Consider the following 19,489-nt stretch of genomic DNA (forward strand, 5'->3'; position numbering starts at 1 on the left):
TTTCAACATCAAGATTTTCTGTAAATGAATTTTACTTAATAAGTTGCAAATTATTTTGTTATTTTGTTCATTTTATTTAAATTTTTTTTAAATTAATTAACATTCACCAATAAACACCATTAATGCCCAGTGCTTATTCTGTTTGTTATACTTTTGCATATGCCATTTCTTATATTCTTATTTCTAAATTTTTTTTTTTTAGTTTTATTCAACATTTTTACGTGTATATTTTCATTTTAGAATTTCAAGTTGATATTTCAGGTGCTGTGTAATCACCCTTTTACTTTAACAAATAAACTACTAAAAATACAAATTATCCATGTACATTTTATGAAGTAAATGGTGACGCCTGCACTGTAAAAAATAAATCTGGAAAATAACTGAAAACTGGACATTACCCAGCAATTTTACAGGCATTTCCATTAACCCTAAAACACAACTCAATAAAATTCTAAGTACAGTTAAAGCACCTGTAAAAAAGAAATACGGAAAATTCTGTTAAATTAATACAGTACATTGTGTCCTGTTTTTATGGATGTTTTTTATAGTGTGTGCACATTAACATTGCCACAATACTATGCTGCTGTGGGAGGTTGCCAGGACGTTGCTATATAGTTGCTAGGGTCTTCTGTGTGGTTGCTAGGGTGTTGCTATGGCCTTCTGGGTGGTTGCTAGGGTGTTGCTAGGGTCTTCTGGTGGTTGCTAGGGGGCTACTTGCTGCCAAAAGTCAAAATAGGCCATCCAAGTATCTGATATTCTGTCTCAGGTCCCTTCTGCAATGTAACTTCATGGGATTTTTTTGTGTTTTATCCCCTCCCATGGGAAAATCTTAAATCCAACTGACCGTTCACAAAGACCCGCCCCCTTTAGTAACTGTTGCCACGTCCGACAAGCCATGCCGATCTCTCGCCACACATCATGTTCTCACGCAGCGAAAAATACATTGCGGAGCAAAGAGGTCACTGACAACGCTTCGACAGACAAGACAGAGCAGGTTACTTTTGATATTAAACAAAGTCTCAAATTTCAAATTTTGTCATTTTTAAAGAAATATAAACAATAAATACTTTTTTGTGGCTCTTTAATGTGTCGTGACAGATCGCTGTAGCGCTTCAGTTCAAGCACCTCGTGAACCGATCATCTCTTCCTACTAGTTCATTTATAGCATCAAATAAACATGAATGAACATCAGAAGGAATGTTGTTCTATCAGTACACACCATTATTTACGTTCAAGTCCACCTACGTTAATCTGCTAACTCCCCTGCTTTGTCGGACAAAATGGCAGATTTGGCGTTATGATTGGTTAGATTGCCTGTCAATCAAACTCCTGGCGAAGGGTCAATTGCTTAAAAATACCATAAACAGTGAAGGAGGAATTTAGGGGTATGTTCTGATCCTTAAGGTCAGCATAATGTGTGTGAGACAGGATGCCTTCAGCTGGGAGTGCCGCCAGGTTTGGTGCTCATGGAAAATAATCTTGGAAGGTGTGTATTTAAGGCAATGTCCAGATGTTATTCTTAATTAATTTATTGGTTTTTAAGCTTGTGCTTGTGTCGAAATGTTCCTTTTTTTTTTTTTTGCATGTGTACGTGCCACAGTCGCTTTTGATCTCATGAATGTGAATATGTGTATATTTATACTGTACCTCTGCAGAGCCTGCTGATTGCTCAACATCCTCTCAGGTCATGTGAAATGTGAGCGGAAAACAGAGCACAGAATGTGCAGCTCTGGCCCTCAGCGTGCAGTCAGAGCACACTCGCTCACTCACTCCCTCTCTCACTCATTTTCATACTCGCTCACTCATTTTTGTTTCCACCCTCCCTCCCTCCCACCCGCTCTCTCCTCGCCCCTGCCTGCGCCACTGCACTGCTACACATGACATAATGGGCCTATTATTGTGCCTTTTTGTTTGAGTGTGACTTCAGCACATTCAGCCCTGATACAGATAGTGTTTGTGTTGGGACATCATGTTAAAATCGCTTCTATACACACCTGTATGAGTAAGACAGTGTGCTGACAAAGAGGGTATTTCCTGTTATAAAGGTTATGACATTACTTACTTATTGGCCCATCCACAAAATTAAGTTCATTCTGGTAGTTTTTCAACCACTTATTAAAATGATATTATTATCTTGATTTATGTCATTTTATCATACAGGTTTTTAAGTAAACACAAAGAAACAAAGTCTAAATGTTTAAATGGTTTAAAAAAGATTTATTTCAATATTTTTACATTTAAATATCATGTATTTTACATTTGCATATCCCATTTTTATATTTTATTTTATTAATATAGTTTTTACTTATGCCAGTTTGATCTATTAATAGGTTTGTTAATTGTAATTTTAAGCTATTTTTGAGTCAGGGAATGACTCCAAAAATGATCAAACATAATGAAACTACTTGTCCACTATATGATAGCTTTGTTTAAGGAACTAAACAACATTTACTTTTATGGTTCTTTTAAATCCTTTTAGTTTTTGACTCATTCACTTTCATTGAAATAGCAGCATGAACTCTATTTAAAGTGTTTGGAGTGTAAACATAGTGCTCATGATAATCTTTAATGTTGTGTTGTATAGACAAAAATACAGATTTCTTAAATTAAAAAACAATCATGTTTTATCCAATACAGTATTACAGTATTACATATATAACAAGGATTTGGAATGACATGTATGCTCTACGAATCAGTCAAAGCCCTGATGTAGCAGTACTGCAGACTCAGAGTGAAACATTAATCTCAGACCAGCGGAAACAAACTCATTGTGATTACAGGGTGATGATACACTGAGTTCCGTAGATACACAATAGCCTCCCTCCTCTACCCTGGAGAGACTCAACCCTCATCCACAAGACCTTTTCTGCTTATTAGTGAGCTACTTCCTGACAGGAGCGGTCGGGCTTCAGCAGGATGCAGGATGTGGTGGGGGCCGTGGTGAGGGGTGTGTGGTCATGTGTTTTTGTGTATGTGAGTGTGTGTGTTATTATAAGAAGCCGCTTTGAGGTTTCGCCGTTCACATGGGAAGTCAGTGGGGAAAATGGGCATCCACAGTTCAACTCAATACTGACCCCTTCAAATGAATCACTCTCATTTCCCTCTCATTACACAAGCCATCAGCAGACCCTTAGCATCAGGGCTGTGTGCAGAGCAGACACTTTCTATTTTTTTTAAGGCAGATAGACAGATAGTTATATTTGTGAAAATAAGCACTTTATTGGTAATAAAACATATTAAAAGCCTTTAAATTTAATTTGAATAGTGAGCACATGACTATCATGACCTACAACCTTTTGCATTATATGATTTAATAATGAAAATATGTTAGGGATTGACATCCAGGTCAAGATTTCAAGTCAGCTTGCTGTTAATATATGCATTTACTGCCATCTTGTGGCCGAAGATAGAAAACAGTGGCCTTTTTGAGTGGTCTTTCCATCCTTTCACAGACTCTCTACATATTAGCCTATGAAGAATTTAATAATATAATTTATTTATAAATAAATTCTTTCAGACCCACATGCTCTTTGATTTATTATGCTATTTGAATTTCACAAGCGATGATAAACATTTTACAAACAACATTTCATAAGCAAGTCTATGGCACAAACACCCAGCAGCCATTAACTCTATTAAATGGCATCTCGTTATCAATCCTTAGCACTTTCCCAAACATACTTTGCCCCTTTTACTTTGGATTACATGATTAGGCCTACAAATATTTTAATTTTTTTTAAAATAAAATTTACTTAACTTGGAAGTTTAAAGGCTAATATTCTGTCGTAGATTGATGCGTTAATGTACATACACTGAAGTCTTTAGCCTATTCACTGATTATACCACAGGCTTCTCAAAAGGCACAATAAAAAAATGCTCTCTTGATCATACTGTGTGAGGCATCGTTATCCATGGCAACACTACTGTACAGGGACTACTTTCTCAGCTACTCTCGTATCACTCCGCGTGCACGTGAAGTTGGCGTCGTCTTGCAACTGTTGTTACGAGTTTTAATAATAATAATAATAATAATAATAATAATAATAGTAGTATGCATTTCAGGACTTCCTTTTTAATTCTTTGGTGAGCATAAACTTTTTGATAGATGACTATAGATTTAAGTGACCGCAAGAAAAACACCACTAAACGACCAGAGATACTAAGAGCAGAAACGATAGGACTGTGATAGAACTTATGCTGCCTTCACGTGCTATCGGAAATTTGATAATTCCCACTTCAAGTTTCGAATTGGGAGGGAGTTCGCAAAGTCCCTTTAAGACAAGTCATTTCACTCGGCGGCCATCTTTGAAACGCCTCTCGGGCATCCAAGTGCAGCTCCTATCTCTTTGAATGGGGAAACATCAAATTCTCCAAAGCTGTTTGCCAAGCTTTCGATTAAATTTCATATTTGTAATCACCAGTGAATTCTGACAACAACTGTCTCATAATTTGTTTTCTAAACGCTCGAATCATGACAAAAAACGGTATTTCTTAAGGCTGGATGAAGCTAATACGCATGCTAAATGCGCGTCTCTTGCGCCTAATTTCGGAGGCGAGCGTCTGACTGTTTCTATAGAAACCGGAGCTTCTAACGGCCGCTGCAGTGACGCGATGACTTTACCAGTCGGCGATTGGCTCTTATTTAGAAGGCGGGACTTATTGCGTTGCACTTTCTTCCATTCAAAACAATACGAGTGACACGTCTTGTGTTATTCTATAGTCTTTGGCGTTCGTGTGCACTTTTTTTTACCTCGGAAACTCGTATTTACGAGATGAAAGCAGCATTAGTCCATAGAAAATGTAACATGGATTGTAATACTGGATTGGATTTGTTTGTTGCTACGGCGATTGTTTCCTATATTGTTATGGAATATTTTACATTCAGAAGGTATGCTAAATAATGAAAATAAAAATTAGTGTTTTTAAGTAGTAATTTTCTTTAGTTATTAGTAAGATAATAACTAGTAAAATATTTAATAAACGTGTATTATTTTTAATTATTTATTTGGTTAGTAAGAAGTAGCTACGCATTATTTTCCTGAATTATTTTTGCTATAATGACCCCACAATACATTGTCCCTTGTAATAGATAATAGGTAGGCTATAAAAAAATTATGCAGACATTGATTAAGAAGTCCTCATGATGGCACTATTCCCACAGCAATCTGGGATGCCAGGCAGCAGCACATAATGCTCCTATAAACATAAGGTCATCTGCGTTTGCACGGATTCACCTGCAATCTACAGGCAGCTATCAGGTGGAATTAAACCTGGATTCTCTGAAATTTCAGGTAAGGATAACAAATATACTTGTATATAATGATCTGACATGCAGTTTAATTACTGAGAAAGACTCAAGGTAACTTGACAATGAGGTAATCAATTAGGCTGTACATGAAACCATCAGTGAGGTAAATGACATGGTCACTGGTGAGGGGACCAGCAGAGTTTTCTGAGGGGTCACTGATGGGGTTATTGCTTAGGTCATATCAGAAAATATCTCACCTATTAGATTGTTGCTGATATCTCAGTTCTGGTCTCTAATAGCTGTTTAATGACTGTCTTGATTGGGTTTAAAATTGGATTTCGCCTGCTGTTCCAGGGATAATGGATTAAGTAATTGATGTCACTGGAAAGACAACTGATAAGTTCACCTGTAGTTCACTAATGGCTGCACCAATAAGGTGGTAAATGAACTAATAAATAAGCCCTGTTGAGCTTGTCTGTGAAATCCTCAAAGAAGTTTTAATTGCTCAGTTGTGAAGTAATTATGATTGTCAATGATATAATGTGGGTGCTTTTGGCAGCAGAGTGGTGTAGTTGCTGCAATGAGGTTAATGAGGTCACTGCAAAGTCTATCAATGACTTCCACCTCTAAAATCCCCTTTTAAGCTATTTGTGGGATCATCACAAAAAAGAATGGTGATGTAAACTATATTGATGTGCTCTAAACTAATTTGATTGCCAATGCAATTCTTCTGGCCAATTGGGACAGTAGTTAATTTTTACTTGCTCTGCTAACATTTTCACTGACCCTACCACAAGAGTATGATCAATTTTGTTTTTAGCCATATATTTTGTATAGAAGTAATATTTTAATAATTATACATCTATATTTGTCAGGGAACACCATACTTCCAAAGAGTAGCTAACAGGAGATTGCTCGTGTATCACAGGGAGATTGCATGTAACTCCACGAATCCATTTAGCTGGAAAACAATGCTATACTAGGGTGCGTTTCCCAAAGCCAACCATGTTCAATGGAACTTGCAACCATAGTTGGCTAATGATGCTTTTGGGAATCGCACCCCTGATTGATTTGTAGTTCTTATTGATGCTTTCAATAATATCACAAACCATTGTTGCTATTTTGATAAAACCTCATCTATGTTAAATGTTATGTTAAATATTTAAGTTTGCAAGCATAAAAATGCATGTTAAAGATCAGCTAACGTAACAGCTAGTAGAAAGCTATGCAAGTAAAACATCACTCCCCTGGCCTCAAGGCGCACTAGCGACTGGCCTTAGAGGCTGTGGTCTTTAGCATCCTTGTTAGCATGCCCACCCCCATGCCGGAAACGCCGGTTCGAATCCCGCTTTAAGTGGTGCGAGTAGCACCAGAGGGGTTACATTGGTGCCGTGACCTGTATGGGAATGAGGTTTGGGGGGGGTGAGTGTAATGGAGGACAGCTAGTAAAGAGCTGTGCAAGTAAAACCTCACTCCCCTGGTCTCAAGAGGCGCACTAGTGACTGACGCTAAAGGCTGTGGTCTTTAGCGTCCTTGTTAGCGCGCCTACCTCCCATGCCGGAAACGCCGGTTCGACTCCCGCTCTGAGCAGTGCGAGTAGAACCGGAGAGGTTACATTGGTGCCGTGACCCGGATGGGAGTGAGGTTTAGGGGGGTGAGTGTAACGGAGGCCAGCTATTAAAGATCTGTGCAAGTAAAACCTCACTCCCCTGGCCTCAAGAGGCGCACTAGTGACTGACGCTAAAGGTTTTGGTCTTTAGCGTCCTTGTTAGCACGCCCACCTCCCATGCCGGAAACGATGGTTCGACTCCCGCTCGGAGAGGTGCGAGTAGAACCGGAGGGATTACATTGGTGCCGTGACCCGGATGGGAGTGAGGTTTAGGGGGGTGAGTGTAACGGTGGCCAGCTAGTAAATGATGTGCAAGTAAAACCTCACTCACCTGGCCTCAAGAAGCACACTAGCAACTGAAGCTAGAGGCTGTGGTCTTCAGCGTCTTTGTTAGTGTTTCCACCTCCCATGCCGGAAACGCCAGTTCAAATCCCTCTCAGAGTGGTGCAAGTAGAACTGGAGGGGTTACACTAATGTAAAAATTTTAATTGCAATAGAGCTCTGGATGAAACTTTCTCATACAGACCCCAGACTATCCTCATCGTTGAGCCCTGTAATTTTTTTATTGCACTAGATTTGCTTGGTTGTATGTTTTATGGTATTCTGCTGCTTTGCTAGTGTAATCCAGTGCCTAGTGTAATCCATCCATTTAATGTGGTAACTCTGAAGCTAAAGGGAGATATTTAGAGCCTTCCTGCATGGATCACCCTTTCAAATAGCAACTAAAGACCTTACCACAGGGGCACCGTGCTGTACTTTATATAATCCATTTGAACCATGCCTGCTTTAAGTTTATTGCAATGCATGATATTTTGCATTTCAGTGGCAGATGTTATAGTATTAATATCTATCACCAGACTGTGTTTCAGATGACTTACTAAAGCTTTGGCAAGTCGGGTTGGCTTTAATATCTCATTTTGTTGGATCCAACTCTTGACTGTCTTTCCAGACCAGTATTCATTTAGACGAGTGCTTCAGACATGAAGTAATGGCTTTAAATAATGGAGCATGCTTTTTCAGCAGCAGGATGGGAGGGATCACAGCTCAGACTCAGGCTCATTAAAGCTTAAACTATATCTGAAATCCACTTGGGCTTCAGGGATGAGTTGGACGAATCAAACCCAGCCGGTCCCCAAACAGCTCTGTTGGAAAACTCACAGTGAAACCACGAACACTGGTGTGAGAAAAGCTTGGTATTTTGAATCGTAAGAAGTCAAATGCTTTGCATATGTGCAGCCTTTGCCCAGATGTCCAAACTTCTCTTTTAGTGAACACAAGCTGGATTGTCAGATATTATCTCCTCTCATTTGTAATGCTTTAAAGCACACATACAAAGCATATTCTTGTATATTTTGTTATGAAGCAATATTAATGAAGTCATTTCTATTTGCTGATGAATGTATGTCATTTTATGTATAGTAGGGTGACCATATGTGCCATTTTCCCAGGACGCATCCTGTCCAGGATTTCTAAATTGCCCAAAATGGCTTGAGCCCTTGCCTCTTTAATCGTGAAAGTGGTAATATCGATGTGCCCCCGGAACGCGATTTCTACACGGAGGTCTGTGCAAGCCACTGTTCTTACTGACAGTCTTCATGCAATGCATTAAAATGTTGTCGTATTTGCAATGCTTTGACCGTTCTCCGTAGATCCAGCCTTCTCGCAAGCCACAATTGGTCGATTATGTATAATGCACGCTATTGGTCAAATTATTTTTCAGTCATTACCTTCTGCAAATATGAAAACAAAACCAAAACTGGGACATTTTTTGCAACTTAGAAATCCTGGACAGGATGCGTCCTGGGAAAATGGCACATATGGTCACCCTAGTGTATAGATCTTAAAGCAGTGGTGGCGAAACTCCATTTTAATGAATATAATTTTTCTAGTTAAGCTAAACTCTAGAATATTTTATTGTGTATAAATTGCAAGATTTTTTAAAATCTTTTTTCTCTAATCCTTATCCAGTAAATCACAAACAACTTGAAAAATCATGTTGTTGTAGACAACGTGGGGCAAAAACTAGAACATTTCCACCATAATGGCACAGGACAACAGATACAGTTCAGTGAACCTTTGGTTAAAATGTATCTGTTGTCTAAATGTATGCTAGTGTCAACAACTATAGGAAAAATATGTTATTTGTATTTTAGTTTGAAGGACAGATTTCACAAAACGTATTCAAATTTAACTTTTAAATTTGAACTCAAAACCTCATAGTTGCTGACAAATAGCTCATGTGACAACTAGCCCCAGTTTGTTTTGACGTGTGCCGTAGCTAGTGTCTATTTTATTAGCAAAAAACAAGTTTTCCGTTGAGCGGTTGTTGAGTTTGAGTGACAGATGTTGGGTTTATGCGTGGTATCAGTCAAACTCTGTGACAGGCTCAATCCAGATTGGCTCCATCTATCACATCAGACTGACACGGACATCAGCTCTAATCTGACGCTTCACTGGTAGCCAACAATGTAAACATACACAGAGAGCGGGGAATACATTCATCTTATTCACTTTAAAGCAGTCTACATTGCAAAACAAAATTATAAAATTAAAAGTCTTTAACATTAAAACAATTTTCACCACAATTTTGAATGTGAAAATGCTTTAAATATTGGATTTTGATTTCTTTCTTTTTCTCCTATCTCACTTTACACACGCTTACTTGCTAAGCTTTTTATGCAGGAGAATGGGAGGAGATTTCTTTGAAGCCTTGCAGCTTGCGTGTCTGGTTGTCATGGTAACATTCAGTGACCTTGTCCAATTCCTTCTGTCAGTATGCACATTTGGGAGATGGGGGAAGCCTAATCAGGGTGTATATGGGCGAACGCATGGCTCAGAGATGGCCTAGTCTGTCTGATGCCTGGTGACACAAGATAAAGCCCCGAGGAACATTTAGACACATGACAGCACACACACATACACACACACAAATACACATGAATAAATGAGTGCAGGATGAATTTTAGAAACAGCAATCAATTTGACAGTAAGGCTGAATTATACAGATGATTATTTCAGTATGTTTGCACGTTTTTTTTTTTTTTCATTTTTAAATTTTATTTTAGATAAAATCTATATTAATATGGTTTTATAAAAAATATTAACAATGATGCAATGAAATTATTATTTTTTTTTTTTACCAAAACCAAAATTAAAGTTTTCATTTAGCTGAAAACTGAAACCAAAACTGAAGTTTTGGTAATTACATTATTGGGTAATTGAACTCTATGGCCCCTTTACATCTGGTATTAAGATGCGTTTTGTTCGATTGGATCACAAGTAGACGAAGGAGACACATACCTGTTTTACACTTGGTATTTTAATCTTTTGTCCACTTTCAACCACTTCTGTCATGATTTCTTTGAGGGGAGGGTCTATGGGTGGGAAAATGTATGAATTTTTTTCAGATATTTCGATCTAATTGACAAAATAAGCTTGCGCAATTTACATATGAACGCGCCAGGAGATGACGGAAAAACATAGGAGAGCATCAGCTTTAATTTCTGCTCTAATATCTGCAAAGACCTCGCCGAACACTGAGTCAGTGTTAGAAATCATATCAGGAATGGTGAGAGAACAGTGTGCTTGCTACATTTTTTGTCTCCAAACCAAAAATGGGTCTTGAAGCGACAAAGTTTAAAGGGTTAGTTCACCCAAAAATGAAAATAATGTCATTTATTACTCACCCTCATGCCGTTCCACACCCGTAAGACCTTCGTTAATCTTCAGAACGCAAATTAAGATATTTTTGTTGAAATCCGATGGCTCAGTGAGGCCTGCATAGCCAGCAATGACATTTCCTCTCTCAAGATCCATTAATGTACTAAAAACATATTTAAATCAGTTCATGTGAGTACAGTGGTTCAATATTAATATTATAAAGCAACGAGAATATTTTGGTGCGCCAAAAAAATAAAATAACGACTTATATAGTGATGGCCGATTTCAAAACACTGCTTCCTGAAGCTTCGGAGCGTTATGAATCAGCGGTTCGGAGCGCCAAAGTCACGTGATTTCAGCAGTTTGGCAGTTTGACACGCGATCCGAATCATGATTCGATACAAAAGATTCATAACGCTCCGAAGCTTCATGAAGCAGTGTTTTGAAATCGGCCATCACTATATAAGTCGTTATTTTGTTTTTCTGGTGCACCAAAAATATTCTCGTCACTTTATAATATTAATATTGAACCATTGTACTCACATGAACTGATTTAAATATGTTTTTAGTACATTAATGGATCTTGAGAGAGGAAATTACATTGCTGGCTATGCAGGCCTCACTGAGCCATCGGATTTCAACAAAAATATCTTAATTTGCGTTCCGAAGATTAACGAAGGTCTTACGGGTGTGGAACGGCATGAGGGTGAGTAATAAATGACATTATTTTCATTTTTGGGTGGACTAACCCTTTAAATCTCATCTGGCTAGCGCGCTTCCTATAATGTTTAAGCGTTTGGTCAGTACACGGCGAGAGCGTCTCCTGAGCGTCTCCACTACGAAAGCAGTCTGCGTTTTTGACTACCTCTGGACACTGAGAACACTTTAGAAACCACTTAGTAACACTTTGGTAACCACCCACAACAACCTGGCATCATGGCGGCAACTTTTGCACAGGCAAACATCATCTGAAAATGTAAAAATGAAGCTATGATTACAATTCTGTGAACAGAAAAACATCCTTTTGTTTCACAGTATCCATTTACAAAAAGAAAACGTATGGTGTGTCTAATACCAGGGTTTTAAATAAAATTTAAGGCCAATTTAAGGTAAACTGTGGCCACAGGCCAAAGTTTTCATATACTGTATAGTTTACAGGTTGTCCAATGTATATTATAAGCTGTTGTAAAATACATTTCTTAATTAAGCCTAGAGAAACAAGATTCATTAAGGTACAAGGGACACAACATGATTTCTAAAATAACACAGCAGCTTGAAGGCAATAATTAAATAAAACAATCATTAAACACAACCTCATTATAGGAGAGTTTTGACTTCATATCAAAATAATGAGAGTGTCCTTGAGTAAATATGTACACGTATAGCACCAATGTTTGTCCATAACCTGCACTGAGGGCACAGGAACACTCATCAGCATTTACATAGGTAATGTCAAAGGTTAATGTGAAGCTGCTCAACTAATTAACTAACAGTTTGACTTCCCTGCCTCGCCTTTATTCGGCTACAGACAGTCCTGCTCTCACCTCATGCCAAGATAATTTTGCCTGCCATGCAACTATTGAATGCGTAAATGGGTTCTCTTATGTGGAACAGATTGCTCGGTCTTGGTAATGAATGCACCATATTTGGCGATAATGGACATGAGTTTTGAGTTATCTGCAGATATTTCTTTTTATGTTATCATAATTGCTAAGCGTCACCAGGGAAGGCATGGTACCTTTGCAGAACCTTGATGGAAGTGAAGCAAGGTCACACTGACAAATGAGTGTGTCAGCAACCGCTGGACTCCGCTTTCACATCCTGTGGTGTGTATGACTTACATGTTTAGGCGTTAGGTGTTTGCTCAGGTTGTTTCTTTTTATGTCACTTCTTAACACGTTGTCCAAGCTCTCATGTGGTGAGCTTTCACCTTGAGATGTGATCTCACACAAGGCATCTGCGGAAAACAAATATAATGAGGTTTCGAATGAGGTCATTATGAAAAGATGTAATTTTATGTGTCAAATGTCCCTTCAAGAAGTGCTTTGTCGCTATTATCAAAATATGAGAAAACCATATACTGTAGTTCTTTTGAACTTTCTATTCATCAAAGAATCCTGAAAAATGGTTTTGACAAAAAATAAAATAATATGCAGAACTGTTTTCAACAGAAAAGTTTCTGGAGCACCAAATCATCATGTGACACCTAAGACTGAAGTAATGATGCTGAAAATTCAGCTTTGCCATCACAGGAATAAATTACATTTTAAAATATATTACGATGCAAAATAATGATTTAAAACATTATAAAAGAATCTCACTAACACTAAAATTGCACTATCAACTAACAAAAATGTACTTCATGTGGCATCTGAATTAACTGGTTTTATTCAAGTGAAAAAACAAAACAAAACAATATGTAATATGACTGACACAACCTGACAATCCTAGGTTACACCAGTGAAAATAGTATTAACAGTTATATCAAGTAGAAATAGTCCTTTTTACAGTTCAGTAAATCTACAAATAAAATCCCTATGCAATTTGCAGTTGACGTCTTTTTTAAACACAGGCAGTGGCAATTCAAATATGGTATTGCATCAGCAATATTTGAATCTAGCAGCTCTGTTGATAAAATTAGGCTGTAAACATGGTGTTGCAGATTTTACCACAAAACCACCCATGAGCACATGTATGTTATGTTACTGTTCTTAACCAGATGTTTTGAAGAACTGTTTGTGTTTATACATTAAACATTGGACCCCACTGGCTTGTATGGACAAAAAAAAGCACATTTTTTTCAAAATATCTTTTGTGCACTGAAGAACTGATGCAACACTAGTTATAATTATCATCACTGGTGTGAAAAGACCTCAATTCAGAAGAACCCAATTCCAAGTCCCTATGACATTCTGACTATCTTCAGTTGAAATCTACAGGTTTTAAACATATGCTAGGTAAAAAATAAATCTCTTCAACACTGCACACAATTTGAGGCATGATGTAGTGCAAAGGGTGCAGGATGGGTTACGTGAGTAAAAATCAAATCCCCAAGTATGAGCTATTGTGAAAGCATCTAAGATCTTAAACATTAAATGTGCACTCATTAAATACAAGAAGTCTTTGTTTGTAATGTGTTGGCAAACATGGCAGTCATCTTAAAAATATATCTAACACCTATTGTTTCTGCAAAAACAATAACTTTTGATGATTACCAATGTCATTGTAGAAGTACGTTTTTCACAGGCAGCCATTCCATTTCAATGAGGACATACATACTGAGTGCACTTTGTATCACCCTTTGCTTTTCCCCCTCTATCCCATCAACTGAAGTAACCGTTCTGACCTTTAGAGGATGCTGTTGTCATTAGGACGAGGCCTATTTGTGAGCAAACTCTCTTATTCTCACTTTTTCCTCATTTCTACTATTCTCTGCTGAAAGGATCCCTTCACCTGCATGGAGTGGTTTTCCATTAGTAGCAAAAGCAGTTCGAAAAGAGAGAGATTGAGCGCATATTTATAATGCCACACCAAATGGTTCCCCGACACAGTGAAGCGTGACTGTGAAAATGGATTATCGTGCAGAATCAAGCCAAACACTGTCAAGAGTGTGCTGCACCGATGCTGACGTTAAACAGCTTACAAACACAACTGCAACTGCACCTGAATCACTCCAGAGATTCAGATTTTTTTCATTCCCAGACTGCCAACCTAATTTTTCAGAGTGTTTCAGAGGCTTGTGTTTCCTGAATAACTCTCTTTCTCAGGATTTACTGTTCAGGAAAAAGATGTTTTTACTAAAGTATTGAAAGGAACTAATTAAAAGTAATTGGAAAATCTGAATCGATCTGGCCGACCGGACCTGAGTGTGGTGTGATTAAAACTGTCTTCTACACCCAATCAGACAAATCAATGTCATTTTGTCAATTGTGTTTCCTAAGCAGACTTAAAAGCAAGACCGTAACCACTAAAGGGATAGTTTACCCCAAAAAATACAAATTCTATCATCATTTAATCTCACCCTAGTCTGTATGACTTGAAAACCAGATATTTTGATGAACATTTGTGTTCATACATTTAAAGTGAATGGGAAACAAAACAACTTTGGACCCCATTGGCTTTCATTGTATGGACAAAAAAAGCACTGAGACATTTTGTGTACTGAAGAAAGAAAGAAAGTCATACAGATTTGGAACAAGTAAATGATGACAGAAATGTTATTTATGGATGAACTCTCGATTGAAGGTGGGCACAATTCTGAATATGTGGCTACATTATTGAAAAAATCTGACCAAAGTCTCTGCTTACATGTAATGAAGCTTTTTACGCAGGCGTTAGTTGCATTTTAATCCCCTGAAGCAGTGGACAATGGAAAAAATGTATGAAACTTGAGATCTATGAACCAAATGATGTCCTCATTTGGCCTCTTTCTGTTGTCCAAATCATCCCCACATGCTACTAACCACGAACACATTGCAAGGTGAGGTCTTTTTAAACAGGGAGGGTCGGTAATTCATTACCTGTCATGACTACACCTCGCAACGACAACCCACCCCCTTTGATAGATTAAAGGGGGATTTCAAGGGGAATGACTTGGCAACTGTGCTCAACTTTCCTAATTGAAGGTTTGTCTTCCTCTATTCCCCCGTCCCTGTGTTTTTTAAATGATACAAGTTTGTTTGCCCTTTGAATTACTCTAACCTTCATTGTGTGTGTGTGTGTGTACTGGTGTGCGTTTGTACATTTTAGCATGTCTTCATGCTGTTGTGGCTATTAATTATCTCTTTGCAGATAATCTGAAACAGACTGTAAAATGCTGTGCATGTCAGAAATGACCACCTTGCACATTAAATCTGAGTCTCAAAAGAGTTCATTCTACAGTTGTTCAGATTTCAGCGCAGTGTTAGAGGAAATAGACGCCCTTTAGTTGTTCTGCTTTAAGAGATAAATAAATAAAACAGGCAGTAAATGAAGGGTGGGCTCTGTGGAGGAAGCTCATTTCATGGCCCAGTGTGTGTGTGCTCGATAATACATAGTGCTGGGGATTTTAGGGTGTGTTTGGAGCAGATTGCCTGTGGGCTTCCCTACTGTGTTGCTGCAGCTGCTAAACAGGAGAGTAGAGAAGAGAGGAGATTTAACCTCAGCGTCAGAGGAGCACAGAGGCCAAATGCACACCCTCCCTCTCCTCCATACATTCAAGCAGGACAGGCAGCTGAAACACACAAACACTTGCATGTGTATTTATGATCACACTATAAATACAAGAGCTTTTTAAGAACACTTTACATTGCAGTGTACCTTACGCATATTGACGAATCTTGAAAAAATGCATCATGTTTCACAAAAATATTAAGCAACATTGATAAAAAATAATATAATATGATTAAAAAATATTGATATAAAAATAGGATCATGTGACATTTGATGTGGAAGCTTTGCTATTACACGAATAAATTACATTTTAAATTAAAGCTGCAAGCAGCGATGAAAGGGCCCTCGCACCCGGGCTTACTGCCAACCGGTGGCCTTAGGTAAACTGAACAGTTGACGATATTCATTTAAGCGGATAAATAGAGGAGAAATATGGCATTTTGATGCACCAAAGTTCCTGCTGCCAGCAGGTGGCGCTTTGACTATTACTGAATATTGCCATGTAGATGTCTTCAGGCCAGAACTATTATCAAACATGAAGTTTGGAGCAGATCGAACATTTTATGCTTGAGTTACAACAACTTCCTGTTTTGTGGTGTTAATCGCATACATTAGCACTTAGCCAAGTGTTACATGATTTAACGTGTTTCTAGCATGTTTGGTACTTCATGGCATATACAAATGTGTTTCTGGGAGTGAATTACAGTGCAAAGCATGCCATTTCCTGTTGCCAGCAGGTGGCGCTATGACTAACTAAATATTAGCATATAGATGTCTTCAGGCCAGGACTCTTATCACACATGTGAAGTTTGGGGCAGATCAGACAATGTATGCCTGAGTTACAACAGCTTCCTCTTTCATGGCGAAACATCGAACTTTGTCAGGCCGTCACGGACACGCCCTTCAGCGAAAACTCAAGATCTTCGCTAGTTAATATTGCTAAGGCCTTAAGATTAGACTGACCAAATATGATTTTGATCTGGTTAAATCTCTACAAGGAGTTAATGGCAGTGTAAAACATGTAATTTCCTGTTGCCAGCAGATGGCGCTATGACTGTAACTGAATATTGGCATGTAGACGTCTTCAGGCCAGGACTCTAATAAAACATGTGAAGTTTGGGGCAGATCGGACACTGTATGCCTGAGTTGCAACAACTTCCTGTTTCATGGCGAAACGTCGAACTTTGTCAGGCCGCCACGGACACGCCCTTCAGCGAAAACTCAAGATCTTCGCAGTTTAACGTCGCAAAGTTCTTTAGATTAGACTGACCAAAAATGATGTTTTTGTGATTAAAGCTCTAGGAGGAGTTCGTTAAAATACAACGTCTGGAAATGGCAAAAACCCATATCTGACATAAATTTTCACCACTTCTGATGCGTGTGCAAAGTTTCATGAGTTTTCGAGCATGTTTAGGGCCTAAAAATGCAATTCATTTCGGAGAAGAAGAATTGACTGAGCAATTACAGTAGGGTCCTCAGGTCCTAAATATATTAAAGGCCCACTGAAGTACCTTGAAATGTGCAGCATTATTCAATGCGTTGACGCAATTTCCACTGAAACAGGAAGACAGGATGGAACATATCGAACAGCTCCTCCTAGGGCTGTGACGGTGGCAATTTTTTACTACCGCAGTGGGAAATCACCAACAACCGCCAGTGTTGCAGTGGCGGAGGTGGTGGTGGTGGTGGGGGGGGGGGTTATATATATATATATATATATATATATATATATATAATATCTCAGAGGTTATATATATCTCAGAGGTTATATATATCTCATCCTTTCCTCTTTACAGAATGAAATAAACGTGAATGAAAATCAGAAAATATGTTGAAAGACACAGTAGCTTACCGAAATCCTCAGTTCAGTCAACCGAAATGTCACGTAACATTATACCTCAGAAAAGCCATTCATTGACCATAAACTAGATAGTCAGCAAGAAAAATGAACAATTTAAAATGAACAATTTAAAATAAAACAAACTGGAAATTAAACTTAATTATAAAAGTATAAGTATTATAACTTTATTATTATAAAATGGACTTAAACTGGGTGCTCGCCTGTGTGTAATCAAACGCATCATTTTATTCTGGAGACTGAACTCGCGCTCTGCAGACACACTGGAGCGCAGTCACCACCAACTGGACAGGGGTGGGAATTATATTTACAAGCTACATCAGCCTCAGTAATCTGTCAAAATGACAGACGGGCTTCAAATTATTTCCGTCACTGCTAAAAAAAATTCTGGTTAACGTGACCTCTGAGATTCTGTGAAGAATTCAAATGGGTCGCATTTGAACTCGCGCATATGATCTGCTCTGTGCTATTGTGTCTGTGGACCGGAGCAGACTGTGTGAGCTTGACGCTAACGTGAAACCAGACTTCATTCACCTCAATGGAAAGCATATTTACATGTCTTAATCGTTCCCTATCCCCTATATTGTGCACTATGTACACCATTTAAAAAATAGTAAATGTGTGAACAAGTGACAGATTTTAGCTGCAGCTTCAGCGCCTATTTATAATGTAGGGGGCGGGACGCTTTAGATTCTAGAGAGCATTTGATTGGACAGAAAATCTGACGAGAAGCTGAAGTGCAGCGTGATGTCAAAAGCGTTGATCCATATTGGATCCATATTGGCGGAAGTGAGAGACTGTATGTTTTTAAGGCTTATGTCTTCTAAATACAAATTTTGTCATTGTTTTTGAGCACACAAGCTTATAGATAACAGTAAGGCTAACATATTCATACTAAAAGCTAAAAAACTTACATTTTGATTTCATGGCGACTTTAATATTTAATGTGTGATAATAATTTGCATTATTAAAGTTTTACTGTATATTTGATGAAATAAATCCAGCTTTTGTGAGCACAAGAGACAGTGTTCTATTATCTGAAAGATCATACTGAATATATTCACAATGTGGACAAAAAAGAAAAATCCCATAGACTTGTACTGAAGGAGGGACCTGAGACTACAGACCAGAATATCATAATATACACTACTAGTCATCAGTTTGGAAACATTACTATTTTTAATGTTTTTGAAGCTCATTAAGGCTGCATTTATTTCATAATAAATACAGAAAAAACAATAATATTGTGAAATATTATTACAATTTAAAATGGTTTTCTATTTTAATATACTTTAAAATATAATTTATTTCTGTGATCAAAGCTGAATTTTCAGCATCATTACTCCACTCTTCAGTGTCACATGATCCTTCAGAAATCATTGTAATATGTTGATTTATTATCAATGTTGGAAACAGTTTTTTTGGAACCTGTGATACTTTTTTCAGGATTCATTGATGAATGAAAGGTTAAAAAGAACAGCATTTATTCAAAATATAAATCTTTTCCAACAATATAAATCTTTACTATCACTTTTTATCAATTTAACACATCCGTGCTGAATAAAAGTATTAATTTCTTTCAAAAAAAAAAAAGAAAGAAAAAAAAATTACTGACCCCAAACTTTTGAATGGTAGTGTATATTGTTACAAAAGATTTCTATTTGAAATAAATGCTGATATTTTTTTAACTTTTTATTCATCAAAGAATCCTGAAAAAGTATCACAGGTTATAAAATAATATTAAGCAGCACAACTGTTTCCAACATTGATAATAAATCAGAAATATTTCTTGAGCAGCAAATCAGCATATTAGAATGATTTCTGAAGGATCATGTGACACTGAAGACTGGAGTAATGATGCTGACAATTAAGCTTTGCATCACAGAAATAAATTATATTTTAAAGTATATTAAAATAGAAAACCATAATTTTAAATTGTAATAATATTTCACAATATTATTGT

At 37.6% G+C, this 19,489-nt stretch overlaps 1 protein-coding gene across 1 annotated transcript in view; it reads left to right on the forward strand.

Moving 5' to 3' along the window:
* Positions 1 to 5,175: 5,175 nt before the first annotated feature.
* Positions 5,176 to 19,489, forward strand: part of pnp4a (purine nucleoside phosphorylase 4a) — an 81,079-nt gene continuing 66,765 nt past the window's right edge. Inside the window, exon 1 of the mRNA XM_051913056.1 lies at positions 5,176 to 5,291. The gene's annotated coding sequence lies outside the window, so the exon portion shown is untranslated. The remainder of the gene's footprint in view (positions 5,292 to 19,489) is intronic.

The sequence above is a fragment of the Ctenopharyngodon idella genome, chromosome 11, assembly GCF_019924925.1.
Source record: "Ctenopharyngodon idella isolate HZGC_01 chromosome 11, HZGC01, whole genome shotgun sequence".
Lineage (NCBI taxonomy): Eukaryota > Metazoa > Chordata > Actinopteri > Cypriniformes > Xenocyprididae > Ctenopharyngodon > Ctenopharyngodon idella.